Here is a 4,339-nt window from a genome sequence, read left to right as displayed (position 1 = left end):
TGTCCCAACTTAGCCCATCACAAGCTCTCACGGTCAACGAAGGATATTCCTTCTCCCAGGAAGACCCGATCAGACTCGGAATCCCGGTTACAAGACATTTCAACAATAGTAAAACAAGACCAGCAAGACCGCCCGATGCGCCGACATCCCGATAGGAGCTGCACATATCTCGTTCTCAGGGCAACACCGGATGAGACATCCTACGAGTAAAACCAAACCTCAAGTTTCCCCGAGGTGGCCCCGCAGTCTACTCGGTTCGGACCAACACTTAGACAAGCACTGGCCCGGGGGGCTTAAAATAAAGATGACCCTCGGGTTGGCCGACCCGAGTGAAGGGTAGGTGGTGGTGAGGCAAATGGTAAAACCAAGGTTGGGCCTTGCTGGAGGAGTTTTATTCAAAGCAAACTGTCAGGGGGTCCCCATAACACCCAACCGTTTAAGGAACACAAAATCAAGGAACATAACACCGGTATGAGGGAAACTAGGGCGGCAAGAGTGTAACAAAACACCAGGCATAAGGTCGAGCCTTCCACCCTTTACCAAGTATATAGATGCATTAATTAAATAAGAGATATTGTGATATCCCAACATATCCATGTTCCAACATGGAACAAAACTTCAGTTTCACCTGCAACTAACAACGCTATAAGAGAGGCTGAGCAAAGCGGTAACATAGCCAAACAATGGTTTGCTAGGAAAGGTGGGTTAGAGGCTTGACATGGCAATATGGGAGGCATGATAAAGCAAGTGGTAGGTATCGTGGCATAGCAATAGAGCAAACAACTAGCCAGCAAAGATAGAAGTGATTTCGAGGGTATGGTCATCTTGCCTGAGATCCCGCGAGGAAGAAGAACGAGTCCATGAAGAAGGCAAACAGACGTAGTCGGACGGATCCTCACAACCCCGGAACGAAACCGAAGCTAACGCGAGAAGCAGCCCGGAAAGAAGCAAACAACATAGTAAACAACCATCACATAAACATGGCATGATGCACAACCAAGTATGATGCATGTCCGGTTTAATGAAGCATGGCATGGCAAAGTGCACAAATAACACTACAAGTTAAGTGGAGCTCAATATGCAACGAGTTGCATATTGACGGAACACCACATTCAAGTTATTTAGTTCGATCTCGTTTATGTACCCAACAATATTAAATGTTGATTAACAATACAAGGGGTGAAGCACAACAAAACTACCTATCTAGGCAAGTTTAAATGAGGCCGGAAACAACGAACAACAATTCCGGTAAATCCCCATATGCATATTTTAGGTTTGGTACTGTTCTGCCCGAAACCATATTTTATAGTTGTTAAACATGCAAAGTAAAGCCACCATGTTAAACTAGGCATTTTTCTACCCCATTTACATATAAAGTTTATTAAATTCGGAGCTACGATGAATTAGTTATGAAATAAATTATTTTAACATGGCATAGGAGCAAATTTAACCAAACAACATTTTGAACATTTTAAACATAGATGAAAGTTGAATATTATGAAACTAGACAAAATTCTAAGCATATTTCATATATAATTTGTTTTAATATGATGCATCGTTTGTGAGTTGTTAAATGCATGATCTAGAGGGACTTTTCTGCAAATCTGTTTTACTGGACTAATTAGCAAATTCCCAGGTGCTGGAAAAAACATACACGGGCGGAAACTAGGTGAGCACAAGATAATATTCAGCGCCCAGGGCGTCACATAAGCAAACATGGATGGGCTAGCTTGTGCTCACCTCGCGGGCCTTGGGCCAGCGGATCTGGTGGTCTAAGGCTGCAGTAGGGAACAGGCGACTGGGCCTTGGCGCTGAGTGAGGTCAATGCGAGGCCCACCAGGGCGATGGGGCGGCCTTTACGTGCTGGCCTGCAGTGGATCTGAACCACGAGCATGGCAGCGGTCAACGCCGGCGTGCGGCGTTCCCGTGGTGGTCCGGTGATGTCGCAGGACGGCGGGGAAGGTCAGAGACGGTGGCGGGGCGAAGGAGCAACCGGTTCCGGGGGCGGCCGGCCCATTTCCAGCAACAACGAGGCTGGCCGGCGATGGGATGGCAAGGTGCGATACTCCGGCGGCGTTGCCTGTCCACGGGCGGAGAGAGTTGAGAGATTCGGGTGAAGGAGGAAGAGAGAAAGGAGAAGAAGTGGTAAAGAAGGATGGGGCAGCGCCCGACCTGCAGGATGCCGGCGTCGAGGCGGTGAGGTCCGGCGATGCCGCGGCGGCCGGCGGTTGAAGGTGCGACGCGGAGGAGCTCGGGATCGAGGGGCTCCTCCCTCGATCCAGATCGGGAACGGGAACACTTGAGCGGCGGCGGAGGCTTGGACCCAGATGGGCTCGGGCGGGCCTCAGATGGGCCCTAAGGGCCGCGGCAAAGTGGGGCGTGAAGAGGACAAGTGGCGGGGTGTGGTTGGCTGCGCGCGGCGACGCTGCTGACGTGGCGGCGGCGCTGGGTGGTGCTGGCGGCAACAAGTGGCGGAGAGGGCTTCGGCCAGCGGGGAAAACGAGGAAAAAGGTGGGAACAGGCTGGCGACACGCGGATTTCGAGGAAGGCATTGTCTGCTGCCAAAAATGGAAGGGGAGGCTTCCTTTTATAGCTAGGGTAGGGTTTGAGAGGTCAAGTGGGGTTTTCGGACCGTGCGATCACCATCGGACAGCTCCGAATGCGAGAAGGGGTAGGTGGGCTGTCGGTGGGCTGTGCACAAGGCAAATGGCTGAGAGGAGAGGAGAGAGAGAGGCCCGACAGCAGTTTCCGGAGACCGAAAACGTCCGATGTCAGACCGGCTATAATGCCGCTATAGTTATCCGTTGAGGTGTCAAACGGACTCCAAATGCGATGAAACTTGGCAGGCGGTCTACTGACAACAAAACAACACCGCACACCATCTTTCAACCCATTCCGAGAACATTTTTTGGCCACTTATAAAATAATATTTCGGACGTGCCGCGAGCGCGTGCAAGTGTGTCTGGGCTCACAATGGACAACGGAGAGAACGAGGAGACTGGGACGGATGCAAGTTTTGAAAACATGATGATGCAATGCACATGACGACATGACAAGATGCGACACACAAGCAAATGACAAGGCAACAACAACAAATAACTGGAAGACACCTGGCGCGTCGGTCTCGGGGCGTCACAACACTCCACTACTACAAGAGGATCTCGTCCCGAGATCTAGGATGGCACCGGAGAGAAACGATAGAGGAAAGAGAGGAGTTAAAACTAAGTTGCTTCTTTGACAAACGAGTGAAACCATGAACCTTGAGAGGTTGAACCAATTTAAAGAAGAAAACAACGAAGATGAACAAAGTTGGAAACACTCCGTTAGAAAAGAGGAACAAGGAACATTACTAGAACCTTGTAGGTTTAAAGACATAAGAAAAAGGGCTGCAATGGACAAAAAGTACATTCAAGCACTCTGGTAGAAACGAGATGTCCAAGGAATGATAGGGATCAATTATGACAACACTCCGGTTCGACATGGAAGGAATAGAATATGAACTTGGAAAAACGAGATGATAGGACGAAGAGAGCAACATCACCATGCCTCTGGAACGAAAGAATAGAAGTTGAAACGTTGGCAAGGAAATAAATGAGAAGAAAATGACAACTTCTGCCACAAATGAGCTTGGAAAACACCTTTCAGGAGAAGGGTCGAATGGAGTTGTTCGAAAACCAACAACAGAAAGAGTAAGCTTGTTGTGGGCTTATGGAAAACATCTCAAAACTGAGCTGAAATTCTGCCACCGAAAAAAGTGATTGATAGAGGACAATGAAGAGATGATGAACTTCTTCACCAAGATGGGAAGGAGAAGATTGGATCATTGATAAGCACCTAAATCGCAACCATCCTTAGGATAGGCTTTAGGTGAAATATAACTCAAGATAACTCCAACGAAGAGATTGATGGATTGAGAAGAGTTCATGCTCGAAGAAATTGATGTGTTTAGCTATCTCATTCCTGACAACTTTTGAATCATGAAACATGAAGGGAAATTGTCAAGAATGACATAACACCACCTCAAAAGATAAGGTAGAAAGAATTGCACTTCGGAATGCAAGATGAAGAATGCTTGAACTCTTCAAAACAAGACATGTGTTGAACACCATGTTTATTTTAGAGTATAGCTTGGCGTATCATAACTCTGATAGAAATCTTGAAGAACAAAAGAAGAATGAAAAGAATCCTTGACGAACCACCATGTTGAGCCTCCATGAAGAACTCTGGTAATAAAAGAATGATCAAACGAAATGAAGGATGAAAAGTATAAGGTTGAAGCCTTGCAATGATTAGATGGATCTTTGTGATGATGAGAGCTTGTAACTCCAGGAAAAGAAAA

At 47.5% G+C, this 4,339-nt stretch overlaps 1 long non-coding RNA gene across 1 annotated transcript; it reads right to left on the bottom strand.

Annotated features, from left to right (window-relative positions):
* Positions 1–822: 822 nt before the first annotated feature.
* On the bottom strand, positions 823–2,282 carry LOC119281880. Its single transcript, XR_005138575.1, has 3 exons — positions 2,173–2,282; positions 1,741–2,080; positions 823–920 (listed from the first exon to the last, which is right to left on the bottom strand). It is a non-coding gene; the product is annotated as an uncharacterized LOC119281880 (long non-coding RNA).
* Between the last annotated feature and the right edge of the window lie 2,057 nt (positions 2,283–4,339).

This window comes from Triticum dicoccoides, chromosome 1A (assembly GCF_002162155.2).
Source record: "Triticum dicoccoides isolate Atlit2015 ecotype Zavitan chromosome 1A, WEW_v2.0, whole genome shotgun sequence".
NCBI classification, from domain to species: Eukaryota; Viridiplantae; Streptophyta; class Magnoliopsida; order Poales; family Poaceae; genus Triticum; species Triticum dicoccoides.
This window is presented reverse-complemented; position numbering and strand designations above follow the sequence as displayed.